Source organism: Canis lupus, chromosome 22, assembly GCF_011100685.1.
Source record: "Canis lupus familiaris isolate Mischka breed German Shepherd chromosome 22, alternate assembly UU_Cfam_GSD_1.0, whole genome shotgun sequence".
Classification (NCBI taxonomy): domain Eukaryota; kingdom Metazoa; phylum Chordata; class Mammalia; order Carnivora; family Canidae; genus Canis; species Canis lupus.
This window is the reverse complement of record NC_049243.1, coordinates 56,401,535-56,415,759: the sequence shown is the minus strand read 5'-3', so window position 1 is coordinate 56,415,759 and position 14,225 is coordinate 56,401,535. Positions and strand designations below refer to the sequence as shown.

The following is a 14,225-nucleotide window of genomic DNA, read 5'->3' as shown; positions in this document are numbered from 1 at the left end:
AGAATGTGTAAATCAAAGGAAATGTAAAGGAACATTCTAGAGAATCAGAGCTCATTTGGCAGGATGCTTATGAAGGAGGCATTGGAAAAGATTCTGAATAGGAAAGTGAGGGTCCAGTTGAGGAGTTGAGCCTTGGTCGTTGGTTCTATGGGCCACATGTTCTTAATTGCATGATCAAATCAGATTATCAGATTCACCAAGGAAGCATTTTTCAAAAGACACACATTCTGGAGTTTCTGTTTTGAGAAGATTACCCAGGTAATAATGACATCTCTGTATGCAAATCTTAGAATATTAATGCTATATTACCTAAAGGTTTGTTGAAAATTGATTTCCTTGAATTCGATCTGGCATCACATTAATTAAAATATAACAAGAATATTTAAATAGTGTTCAGTTTCCTTTACAATGAAGATTTTGAAATTTGCTGAGGCATTTCTTAACTTCTAAACATAACTTCATGAATGAAACAGTGACATGAATGAACAGAATACATTCCCTTTATTTAAGGGAATCTCAAAAGAAAATAAATATACAAAAATAAAGATACATCCTTTCCCTGAATTATTCATCAGTGAGGAATTCTGAAACTTGCAAATCAAAATAGGTTCTTGAATAGCAGGGAAAATACAGCCCAAACCAACCAACAGAAGCAATCCCTCCTACAGATTGGAAGCATTTACTGTCCTCTCAGGAAAAGAAAGAGGGAGAGCCGATCACCCCCATTGTGACTTTCCCTTCTGCATTTAAGCACACTGTATTAATAAGCATTTTATGGAGCAGACCTTTTAAAATATCTCAGGTATTGAATATTTTATGTGCTTTTTCAGATTCTATTAATCTCAACTGTTCATTGATTGTGTATTTGGGAATTTACCTACAAATTTATTTGTAACCCCCAAATCAACACTTGCATGTTTTCATGGTTATTCAGGGACACACACAGAGCAGCGAGCAGTTTGTGTTACCCTGTGGGCACATCCCCAGCTGAGGTCACACAAGGAAACACTTTGCATCTTACTTTAACTCTAATACCACAAACAAGTACTGTTTTTGTAGTCTGGGTAGTGACATGTTTTGGGGCTTTTTTTTAATGCTTTTTGTTGGTGGTTTCACCATTTAAACAGCCACTGAGAGTAGTGTTGTAGTGTTGTCTAGTGTTCCTCAGTACAAGAAAGCTGTGATGTACCTTACAGAGAAAATACATCTGTCAGATAAGCTGTATTCTGACACAAGCTACAGTGCTGTTCGTTAGAGTTCCATGTTGACAAATCACCGTTATATATCAAATCAGGTCTCTTTAAACAGAAACACACATAAACAAGGTGGAGTACTGATTAGTTGAAAATGTTGGGAGTGGGAACTCTCAGGAACCCAACCCTTTATGTCCCCTAGGAGCAATGGTTCAGTATTTGTTAATTTGGTGTTTGTGGGATCTTGACATATATTACCATGAGTAATGAAACTACTTCACATTTTCCACAATTTATTTAAAATTGTTATTAGGTGTAGAATTGCATTATTCTTTTATTGTTTTAAATGCTGATAGGAATTCTGTTTCAGCAACGAGTTTCTGCAGAAATATGCTCCCATCTTTACTGTTCTTCAGTGTAACCATGAGTGGAAGAGTTACTGTCTATATTCCATCGATCTGGAGCTGCAGCTCTGGTGATGAAAGAGCTTTGCTCCTCTGTTAAGCCCTGAGGGAAGCCATCTGTCACAGTAGGTGAAAAGGATACCCTCTAGTGATGTTTCTCCACTTCTGCTTCTCTATGGAATTTTTGTCACTGTTTAAACAGTTTTGATTTAACCCCCTTCCATGTTTAAATTCTCTCTATATATGCCAGGTGGCACTGTGGTTAAATGTAAGTGGTTTTGTCTCTTCTGCAAAGTGGGCAATCAGTATGGGGTGGAAAGACTCATTCCAGAATTGTTATGGAACCAATAACTGAATGTTTTTGAAAGTAGGTTGTTTATTGCCATTTTAACAAAATCTATGTATTCAAAAGCAGATCATCTTACATACACAATATGATTATATACAAACAGACAATTCCAGGAACTAAGCATTAATATGCAATTTATTTTTTTAAATTAATTTATTTATTCATGAGAGACACACACACAGAGAGAGAGAGGCAGAGACACAGACAGAGGGAGAAGCAGGCTTCGTGCAGGGAACCTGATGTGGGACTTGATCCCGGGACTCCAGGATCACACCCTGGATCAAAGGCAGGCACCAAACCACTGAGCAACCCAGGGATCCCCATTAATATGCAATTTAAAATGGCTCCTTTATTGGTATCTAATTTAAATTTACTGGCAATTTTCTTTGAAAAGGAAATATTTTACACATAATTTTCTTTTGAAATTGACAATAGAGACAGGATACTTACTGATTTTTGCCTTTTTTTTTTTATAGACTATTTTGATGTCCTTTGAAACGTATTTAGTATTCAAGGACAAATGAAGCTGAAATACTTTGAGAAAACATTTGTGAGCATTTGGATTTTCTTTTCTAAATATCTGACCCTTTATGATTCTTTAAAATACGCATAATAATTTCCTCTAATGATTAGTTGAAAGAAGATTGTATCTATTACAAAAAATTGCTTCTTGTTCTAATGAATAATTATGTAAGTTTAGAGAAAGAGCCCAGGATATCCATCAGGAGAACAGGAGTTTAGTAGTGATTCTATTACTAGTTCAGCATGTGAACCACTACAAGATACTTGATTTTTCTGAGACTTGGTAACTCTAATTGTGGATTGAGGTGCTGACATAGTGTTTCACCTCTGATTCATGTCATCTAGAGGAAACTATGGTAATGTGCACATGCCAAAGGAACTTTGCCTTTATGGCTGTATCATTTTTGTTATTTACAAACAAATTGTTTCTCAGTTCCACAAGCAATTGAACAATTGTTCTACAGTCTTCAGAATATATTACTAAGAAAGGTATCAGAAGAATAAGTTAGGTTTGAATTTTCTCTAAATGATAACAAAACTTGAAATCAATATGTAGGACACTCTGGTTCAATTTTGTAAAACTGAAGTTTTACTGCTGTCATGTAAACTTGATTTGAAACGCTTTAGAAAAAGTGAATATTTGAAACTACTAGTGTTTTATTTTCTTCTTTAGTTCTCTTACCATCCTATTCTCTATTGTTGTAATTATTACATATTTTATGTAAGTTTGGGGCCATGCTACATTTCTGTGTTTATATGATAGCAACCCTAGTCAGCCATTAAAACGATTCACTATGTAATTTAGAGAAAGGATAGATGTGGAAGTAGAAAAAGATGTGGTGCAAAAGGACAAGTTGGTAAAAACATGTTCATGTATTTGAAAGAATTTTGTGAGCATAAATGCTTATATTTATTCTTGTTTTGGCCATTCTATGATGTTCTTCATGACAGAATTTGAATTTGGACTTATCACATTTGAAATTGAAAGATCCAGTTCAGCTGTTTGTACACAAATATGAAACAATTATTGCTGGAAGCACATTTATTCCAGTATCCCTGTGTAACCATGGTGATACAGCCCCACAGCTTGAAAAAAATTGCATAGGACTTGCGTCTATGAAAAAGACCTCATGCTATAATTCTGGATCAGCCAAGAGAAGAGGGTGGAAACACAATATACTTAAAGCCCAAAATATGCATTGCCTTTTATTTGACACTTTCTCATTTGGGCTTACATATACATAAACAATTCCTTTCATAGTTACCTTGATGTATATTTCAGGCCAATTGAGAGTCAAGTGAGTACTAGTGTGATTCAGGATTTTATTCCCTACAATTTCATCTATTTTATCAGAATATCAAGGATGTAGATAAAAATGGAAATATTATGTTGATATCATAGATACTAAATATCAAATACCCACATATTTGTCAATGTCTTTTCCCTTTTGTCATCTAGTAAACAGAGTCTCAAATTAGTCCTCTTTGGAGTGAGAATAAGAGATCAGCTCCTCTTCTAAGGGCTGAAAATCTCCTGGGTTGGTGCCATAACGCATATTCCAGCCAGAGATACTAGAATTTTGACAAGGGCACATTGCCTTGAAATGACTGCTTTTGATTCTGGTCAGTGTAGCTAATCAATGCACCCATCCTCAAGCTCTCTTCACCCTTCCTGTGGGAAGCATGAGTCTGGAGGCTGTGCTGGGAGTGAGTACCGAGACACTTCCCAGAGAGCTGCTCCTCTTGAGTTCTCCAGAACCAAAGAGGCCTTGCAAGCAAAAGTCACATGTGTCATTCCTCAACCTCACTTATCCAAGTCTTAGGACCTTGCCTTGGTCAGCTGAGGTTGCTTTAATAAAATACTTTAGACCAGGGGGATTAAACAACAGACCGTTATTTCCCACAGCTCTGGAGGTGAGAAGTCCAAGATTAGGGTGCCACCTGGGCAGGTCCTGGGGAGTTTACAGATGGCTGCCTTTTTTCTGTGCTTCACATTGGAAGAAGGGGGGGGACATGCACCCTGGTCTCTTCTTATAAAAACACTACTCCCATTCACGAGGCCCCCACCCTCATGACTCCATGCACCCCTCCAAAGCCCCATCCCTTAACACCATTATGATAGGAGTGAGGTCTTCCACATATGAATTTGGGGGAGACACATCCAGTCCATGATAGGCCTGAAATGGAAGGGGAAAGGAAAGAAGTGATCTAAAATTTCAAAAGGTGAGGTAAGGCAACAAACCCCATGGGGACAATTTCTTTCTCTCAAAAAGTGAATTAAAGAGTCAAGTCAGATTTTCTTAGGAGAGAGCTACTAAACAGATGAAAATTAGGTTTGTTGAAAAACAGTTACCTAGGTCAGGACATGATGTTTTCTGGATACTCGACATCAGATTGCATTTACTAAGGAGCAATGCTAGTGTGATTATTTCCACACCACTTGACTATTAAATCTCTACATGGATTTCCAGAAAAATGTTGCAGAGTTACTTGCATTGAAAATTCAATCTCTTGTGCCAGAGAAAACTTTAATGTCTACTGATATTTTATTCTTATAATGTATAAGAATAAACTTATTTTATTTACTTTTAAAATAAACTTATTTTATTTACAAAATTTACTCTTGTAAATTCCATAAGGCTAATTCTCAGTTTTATACTTAAAACAATATTTTAGAGAAATGTAGTCTTTTTATGTTTATGGTCTTGAATATTAAGTATCTCATGATCCTGATAATATAGGTCGACTGAGAAGCTCTGCCTCATATATAGATGTTATAGTGTCAAACTCTAAGTTATGTCTCTGATTTAAAACCTAATTAACAATATTTTTGTAGACATATTAGCTCAGAGTATCTGTCCTGAAATTCTTTTTTGATCTTCAGTGGAATTGTGTTTGCTTGAGATTCAGCAAAAGAAGTAAATTCTGATGGCTTAGATAACCAGTGTGGATGCACCCAGAAACCATGTGTGTTGTCTCATTTATTTCTTCCTGTGAATGTAAGGGCTTAGACTTTGGATTACAAGTTTATCCCTCTATTTCCTCCTTTAAAAAAATGAGCTGAGAGGGACACCTGAGTAGCTCAGTTGGTTGGTTAAGTGTCTGCCTTTGGCTCAGGTCATCTTCAGTCCTGGAATTGAGCCCTGCATTGGCTCCTCACTCAAACAAATAATATCTTTTAAAAAAAGGAGATGAGAAAATTGTGTTCTTAGAACCTGGGCAAAAATATTTATGAGGCACTATGCCTCATTTAGAAATGAATTTCATTGAGAAATGTATTTTATTCTTCCAAACACTGGTGCATCCCTGAGACAAGAGAAGAGAGCAGAGCAAACAAAGGTTGAGGCAAAGCCATCCTGTCAAAGTGATCATTATAACTAATTGACAGAGGAAACTGCATTCTGTGAGGGCTTCTTATATCAGGTTTAAAGTTTAGGTTGATCTAAATTAGATAATTATAAAAAACAAACAAACAATTGAATAAACCTCAAGAAAAGTTTGTTTTAAGCACCAGAAGTATTCCAAGCAATGGAGGTAGAGTGTGAAACTCTAAAGAGGAAAATACAAGAAAATAGAGCAGTGAAATCTGAGTTCATGTGCATGTGCATGTGTGTATGGATGCATGTGTGTGTGCATGTCAGAGGGGAAGGGGGTTTAAAAAGACAAGGGATAGGTGCCTGGGTGGCTCAGTCAGTTAAGCCTCTGCCTTCAGCTCAAGTCATGATCCCGGGGTCCTGGGATCGAGCCCCACATCGAGCTCCCTGCTCAGAGGGGAGCCTGCTTCTCCCTTTCCCTCTGCCTGCTGCTCCCTCTGCTTGTGCTCTCTCTCTTTCTGTCAAATAAATAAATAAAACCTTAAGAAAGAAAGAAAGACTGACAAGGGATTTAGGAAAGAGAAAGTCACTTAGGCTCACCTCTGAAGGGTGAGCTGTGCTGGATGGAGGGAGCCACACTCTCAAGAGGGAATGGCAAAGACCTAGGTGTGTCCCCACCCAACCTGTACAGTCACCAGTCACATACAACTGATAACCACACCCTAGAAATCTGATAGCTGTTGAGGCCAACTACAAGGAACTTAAGAAGAGATTATTAGCCATTTGAATGCTGGCCTTGCAATCCCAAATACTCAAAACAAAGAGAAATTGAAATGATCACCTACAGTGAGATGTGTTTGAGGTCTGGTGGCTAATGTCAGTGAAAGTTTTAAAAGTATTGCCATCATCACGTTTCATCACCCTGAAATTATTCACAAGCCTGATATATTACCATATCTAGGACACCCAGTGACATTTGATTAAGTGGTAATTACATCAAAAGCCTGATAATAGGAAAAAATGCATTAAAATATGTGAATGACAACCTATTAGAATATTACCCATTATAGAATAGTTTGGACATGGCAGTCTCATTCATATTGCATTTGTTTAATAAAATGATCTCTCTCCAAATGAGTATAGCTGGACAGCATCAGGTTGAGGAGAAGGCAGCATTTCCTGCTTCCCCTCTTCCAGTTAGCTTCATAAGGTATGGGAAGCAAGTGGCCAGCAGAGCTGCAGCCAATGAGCCTAAGACTGTTGTTGGACTCCCTGTTTGATTGTTTTGTAGCTTCTGGTGTTTAGAGACAGGCAAGAGCTGTAGATCTCCTTTCCTGCAACTTTGTTATCCGGTAGACTACTAGTACAGTGGAATCAAATTTCTCTCTAAAGCAAATATTTATTAGCAATGTGACACTAAGACAGTCATTCTATCTGTGCTTCCAGCTCCCTCAAGCCCCAGCTCTCTGGCCTGGCCCTATTTGGTGGCGAAAACTGTCAGTGCAGGCTTCCCACATAGCAGGTGTGCCAGTGGCAAGATCTGCCTAACCTGATGGGATCCTGCCGGTGAATTCTCTAAGGCCACATTCAGGACCCGATGAGGGCTCTAGGCAGGAGGGGGCTCCATGCGAATGAGCACAAATTCCATGCTGGCTACTTCCCCATATCCCAGTCCTGCAGGGTCTGAAGCTCCTGTGCAGCATTTATAGACAGTGTACAAATCTTCAACACCCCTTGTAATAGGATGATCATTACAATACCCATTACATTGCTCAGTCCTTTGGATGTGGTCTGAGACAAAGAACCTGAGTCCTAATCCAGATTTCTTCACTTGTTAAAAATAAACTAATTACTTAGCCAAGTCTCAATTTTTATTTTTATAAAATAGGCAAAAGAGAGAGCTATTCTAAGAATTAATTGAAATAATGCATGGAAATAACACAGTGCCTTGCACATAGGAAACGTTAATAATTAGTAAAGGCTCTCATGCCTATGGTTGGCAATATTCTCGCAGTCCAGGAAAGCATTTTTCAGTCAGCCATGCTTGGACAATCTTGTTTATCTGATGGAGGATGGACAAAAGTGTTTTTGTTGGGTAGCAGAGCCCAACCTATGTTAAACTGCACTTCAGACATGCCGTTAAGAAATGCCGTTTGCTAATTTTGCCAGATGATGGATTACTTAGATAGGGTTCAAATAAATCCCAACCTCCTGCTTCCTGCTTCCTAGCTTTTCTGCCTTCCATATTTTTTCTACTGCCACAAATTTTTTAAAAATTTGTTTCAAATTTGCATATTTTCCTTTTCTGATGACTTGCTGCTCATCAAATGATTTGATAAGAAATAAGAACATTTTCTTAAGAACTAGCAGGTACTATAGGATAAAGTACCAGAAGTCAAAGGACAGAAATGGACTTTTTTCTCCTCTCGGCTCTGAAACTAACCAGCAGATTTGGGACCAGTCATTATTTTTCATTTATTCCTTTTCTTTGGTCAAATCAGGACATGAGCCTCACATGATTGTCTGGAAACTGAGTTAAGACATAGATGTGAAATTGGAAAATATAAACATTTTTGAAGAGGTAAGTCAGGATGCATTCTATAATCAGGTCTTTATATTACATTATGTTATTTGTATATTTGATTTTTATTTTTATTTACAATGTATTCTATTATCCCATTTTTAGGACAATATGCACACTATGCTTTTCAAATTATATGGTACTTGTTAAGGGTCATGAATAATTTGAGAACATGAAAAATAAGTCACATGTTAACAGAGTACTTCCACATTTCCACTGACAATTTCAACATTTGACTGAACAGAGGATCTTTGGCAGGTTGGAGTGGATTGCGATAGCCATCTTTATAATTGATTCTGTTGTTTCAGCAAATCCATTTAGCATCAATAAACATAAATCATTTAAGAGGATTAAAGTAAGAACTTCTATTCATCCAGGTTTTGTTAATATCGAGTGTAGAAATGGTCTATGTGGTATTGAAGAATGTACCTTGAGCTATTGACAGGACATACTTTGGCATAACTGTCCTGGATCAATATATTTTGTTTTAGCTCATCTGCAATGAATAATGATTTCTTTAGAAGTTGCATAAACTACTGAAAAGTGGAAAAAAATTTCAGGGAAATCTGGCCATTGCTTCATGAGATTACCAGTACATCTTTTACACACACACACACACACACACACACATGCACATGTACATGCACCCACGCATGCGTGCACGCATGCACATCAAACTCATACACAAAATACCATGAGTTAATGTAATGGTGTGGTGAAGAAATGCAAAACTTTGATTAACTGACAGTTAAGTCTTTATGCCATGTTTTACCTGACATAAAGATACATTCTTCGAATTTAGAGATTTTCCAGAAACTTGTTTCTGAATATATAGAGACATCTTGATACTGTTTTAAAACAGCTTTTGTTTGTTTATTTGTTTTTTTTTTTTAATAGAACTGTACTACTTTAATCTGCTAACCAGAAAGCTAATTACAAGGTTAAATATGGAAATTTGACCTCAGGTATGCAAATTTGAAATTGCCTCTAGTCGTTTAGGTAAGCATACTGACCAGAAGGAGGAAGAGTTAGAATGGGTTTAAAGCCTGTCATGAAAAAAAAATAAAAATAAAAAAAAAAAAAAAATAAAATAAAATAAAATAAAGCCTGTCATGGACAAAAAGCAAAATGTCTTAAAATGATAGACATTTTGAAATAAATGTTTGATTAATTGGGATCCCTGGGTGGCTCAGTGGTTCAACACACCTGCCTCTGGCCCAGGGAGTGATCCTGGAGACTCGGGATCAAGTCCCACATCGGGCTCCCTGCATGGAGCCTGCCTCTCCCTCTGCCTGCGTCTCTGCCTCTCTCTCTCTCTCTGTGTCTCTCATGAATAATTAAAATCTTTAAAAAAAAAAATGTTTGATTAAAAATACAAGATAGGGATCCCTGGGTGGGTCAGCGGTTTAGTGACTGCCTTTGGCCCAGGGCTGATCCTGGAGTCCTGGGATCGAGTTCCGCCTCTGCCTGTGTCTCTGCCTCTGTGTGTGTCTCTCATGAATAAATAAATAAAATCTTTAAAAAAAATAAAGATATCTATGACTTATAAAAAATAGGAAGTACTGAAAAATATTTGTCTAAGTGTTGAGACAATTATAAAAACGCATCTTTTCTAAAGCCACCTATAGCTTTCCTACTGGTGGAAAACAAACAAACAAAAATCCATACAGGAAATGAAGGAGAGATACATTCTAACAGTTTGTCTGATATATTCAAATTTAAAACAAAAATTTAGGGAAAAAGTATAAACAAAGGACCAAAGAAACATATAATGAGTATGTATTCATAATTTAGGTATTTTATTCTACAAATATTTGCTGTAGGCCTACCATAGTACTCTAGTACTAAGTACTCTAGTAGGCTCATGAACTGGAGCCTACATCTTATAATCTGATGTGCAGAGCAATGAACAACGAGGAGCCACTGGTAGATTTTTAAGTAGAGGAAACTATAGTTAAACTTATATTTGTAAATGAGTTCTCCAAGGACAAAGTAAACAAATTATTGGAAAGGCAAAATCAGAAACTAACTCAGAGGCTAATAATATAACCTTTCCTCCAAATCCCCCCAAAAGCAATAGAGCTGTGCAAGACTAGAAATGTGGAAGCAGGATGGATTTTCTCAAAAATTCTAAAATGACAACCTGAAGATTAAAGCCCAGTTGAAGCAAGGTCGTTTAAGTGCCCTGAAATCAGAGTAGAGCTTTTAAAGCTGTTCACTAGACACTGGGGTTTATGGACATCATACTCTCTCACTGAGCTAGCTCTCTTAAAGTGACTCAGAAGCTGTGTGGCACGAAGGGCATTTGCAGCTTTGTGGGGAGGCAGAGCTGAACCCTGCCACAATTGTAGATAGTGAGGGTCAATGGGCCAGCAATCGCTTGATGGGACTTCACTGGCCATTTCTCATCTGCTGTATTGAGGAAGTGATAAAAATTTCTTCATGAAAAGATGAGTGTCTTGAAAACAGAACCAGCTCTAATTGCAGAGTTAAATGAAAAGAGCAAGTGAAGTCAGTGCTAGTAAAATCTTCCTTGGTCTTTACCCTGAAACCAGGGATTAGCATGCAGTTTCCAGGAAATTACAGATGGAATATTTTTCTGAAATACACAAGGAAGAGAAGGGGAAAGGTAGTGTAATAATGATCCAAGATTGGTTTCTGATATTCAGTGATTGGTTTGTGGTTACTTAAGAAACAAGAGTCATCCCAAGAATCCACCATTAGTTTATCCAAGCTGGTGCCAGAGATTATTTATCTTCTGGGACGTCTTTACTGTTGTCAAAGAGGCACTCAACAAACTAAAGCCTTGTGACAACCTTTTAGGTGAAGATATAGATACGTAGGTTTGTTCACATTGCACATAGATGAGTTTATAGCTGCTTGAAGTGTTCTTCTAGAGAATGTTGTTGAAGAAAAATACCAGTCTGAAGGGAGCAATGTACTACAGGACTTACAAGGACCGATTGGATCAGCGTGACCAACCAACTGAAATAACAAGGCAAATTTAGAGATTGTGCGAATGTTCCACAACATTTTGGATAATCTCCACAAATACAAGACAACGAAACCTGGTTTAACAAAAACCCTGAGTTCAATGTAAAACAATAGGGTAGATGGTATGGCTATAATAATAACAATAATAATAATAATAATAGGGCATTAGGCTCTATTAATAGAGAAAAAAGGCGAAAACTCTCACGCTACCTGAAATGGTTGAATATGTTAGAGTTTTCGTTAAGTGTTAACAGGTGGAAAGTCTGTGGAAACCCCCCCAAAATGGTGTGTTTTAAAGGAATTGTGGACAAAACCTGTGTCATTCCAAATGTAGGACCAGGAACAATTCACAGAAATTACTGGAAACCAGAGTTCAGTTCCAGATGAGGACAAGTTTTGTACCATCTAGAGTTATCTGAAAATGGAAAGGGCTGCTTTTCCAGAGAGAAAAAAAGTTGGCCAACGTCCTGATCCTCAGAAAGTCATCTCGCTAATTATTCCTGAAATCAGCATTTAAACACTTGGAACAAACTTGCTAAGTGTAGCTTTTTCTTCAACTCACAAAGCAGATTTAATGTTTCCAGTGGAGTTCGAGATGTTCTTCTAGCAGTGAAAATTGCCCAAACTACAGGGAAAATGATTAATACTCATTATCAATCACTTGCAATGTTCTCATATTTTTGTCTCAATATTCAGAAAAATAAAATTGCTTGTTCTGTTCTTTTAGGCAGCCTGTTCCCTTCAACTCATTAATTTATCTTGGAAACTCCACTTTTCAAATTTAAAGGCTCATAATTAGAATGTTTAATATTGATGGAAAAAGTAAAATGAATACATTACCAACAAAAATAAAAACATTTGCCAACCTTTTGAATAAATGTCCGGTAGACTTGCTTCATCTACTGTAACCCTCGCTATTTATCTTAAGATCCGGTGTGTAATAATATTGTAAATTTCTCCAAGTTTTAAACATCCACATCCATAGCCTATGAAGTCACATGAAATCTTTTTTATAAATACTCACAGGAAATAATATTCTGAAAGATATAGTTTCTCTTGAAACAATGTCATCAATAAAAGTTTACAGAGGTTCATAGACCGAAGGAGCATTAGCGGTCGTGCGATATAACCTTTTCGTTGTAAGATGAAATTTTGCAATCAATAATGATGACACGGGGAAGCTTGTCCTGTCACAGATCACGTGCCCAGGACATAGAGCTTAGTAAACGTTCATTTAAGCCATGGCTCCTTACTCAAAGGACCTATGGTTCTTGCAACATTAAACATTTATTTATTAATGATGAGAGGCTTGTAGAAATAATTCTTGATTGTTACAAGATCTGTTTTGTAGTCCTGATGATTTATTATCCATCCCAGACCCTGCGTGATTAACAATTGAATTCTGTTTCGGTCCAGTGGTCCCTAGACTTGATTCTCAGTAACAGTGAAGTCAATGGGGAAGATTGATTTGGAAAATGCCCATTTGAAGTTGTGGTTTCACTGACCACAGCAGGGTGGGTCAGGAAAAGGTAATTTCATTTGATTAGTTGGTTTTCTTTGTGGTTTTGTGTTTGGTGGGTGAGAAGAACTCAGGGGAAAACTTCCAAAGGAAAGGTTGCTGTTGGGATGTTTTTCTCCTTAACGGTGAATTTTCAGATTTACTTTCAAGGACTGAAAACGGCCATGTCTTCCTACTGCCAGTCAGTGTCTGTTTATTTTATATGCGCATATTTAAGAGGCTTATCCTAGAGAAGTATCTGCATAGCATTACACACAACAAGCCAAAAGTCCTGGGATTTGCTTTCCTGGCAAAGTGCTTCTATGCCCATGTCTTCATATACCATATGTTTGCCAATGAGGTTTGAAATTTATATCTGGAGCCCTGTTCTCTTCTCTGAGCTGCTGTTAAATGTCTCCACTTGGATGCGTCACAGACACTTTAAATTTAAACTCTTTAAATCGGCCTCCTGGGCTGTCCATTCAATCCAGCTTCTCCATTTCCAGCCTCAGATTGGTGGTGGCTCTTCTCACCATTCAACCACCCTGGAATCATCATCATCTGAGCAGCTCAGAGTCCTCAGGTGAGCGTGAGGGCAGAGTGCGGTGGGAAAGGCACGCACAGTGGCAAGAGGCTGCCTTAGTTGCTAATTCTGGGACCACCATACACTGACTGCATGCCTTGGACAAGTTATTTGAATCTCACAATTCTACTATTTAATCATCTGTACAAGGAGGACGATTGTCTTAGAACCTACCTTACATAGATGTTTTGAGGGTTTAAAATTAATATTTGTTATTCTATATTTATATTATGTATGCACCTTTAAGAACAACGCATAGCATATCACAATTTCTCCTCACATGTAGCCAACCACTGATTTTCACCAAGTTACCCCTTTTTTTCTTCATCCGTTCCATCCTTTCTGTCCTTGGCTGCCAGTACTTGAATTCTGGTCCTTGTCACCTCTCCGTGAGATACTGCAGTTGCCAGATTATTTATTCATTGTCCCTATGTTGGTCTTACTTTAAATCCATTCTTTATGCTCCTGGCAGAGTGATCTTCCACCATATAAATCGAATCATCATAGCATTCTGTTTAATGTTCAAATGTTCAATATTCCTTTGTGATTCATCATTCGTTTTTAAAGACTTTACTTATTTATTCATGAGAGACAAAGAGAGAGGCAGAGACATAGGCAGAGGGAGAAGCAGGCTCCTTGCGGGGAACACGATGTGGGACTTGATCCCGGGATCCCAGGATCAAGACCTGAGCCAAAGGCGGATGCTCAACCACTGAGCCACCCAGGCATCCTGTGACTCATCATTTTAACATCTAAACTCTTTGGTATTTTTGATGAGACCATTCAC

The 14,225-nt window shown here is 37.6% G+C and overlaps 1 protein-coding gene and 1 long non-coding RNA gene across 6 annotated transcripts in view; one reads left to right on the top strand and one right to left on the bottom strand.

Moving 5' to 3' along the window:
- The window catches only part of FAM155A (family with sequence similarity 155 member A), a 626,592-nt gene that overhangs the window by 488,099 nt on the left and 124,268 nt on the right, over positions 1-14,225 (top strand). The gene's annotated exons all lie outside the window — the stretch shown is intronic.
- The window catches only part of LOC106557592, a 43,154-nt gene that overhangs the window by 4,943 nt on the left and 23,986 nt on the right, over positions 1-14,225 (bottom strand). The window lies entirely within an intron of this gene.